Raw genomic sequence first — 219 nt, forward strand, 5'->3', positions numbered from 1 at the left:
AAGCCGGTTCACCTTCCACTCGGGACCGCGGTGACCCTTATTACTCACTCATCTTGCAAGAAACCTGTTTGGCAAAATTCCAAGGTCGCAAACCCACGTACATAAGGTATGTCGATTTAACCTGGTTGGCGGAACAGAACTTTAGTTTCCCGCATGATATGGAGTCTCAGGGAGCTGTTTAATATTTGGAACTAAAGGGGCAAGTTTACCCTGCTCTAG

Source organism: Lupinus angustifolius, chromosome LG12 (assembly GCF_001865875.1).
Source record: "Lupinus angustifolius cultivar Tanjil chromosome LG12, LupAngTanjil_v1.0, whole genome shotgun sequence".
Classification (NCBI taxonomy): domain Eukaryota; kingdom Viridiplantae; phylum Streptophyta; class Magnoliopsida; order Fabales; family Fabaceae; genus Lupinus; species Lupinus angustifolius.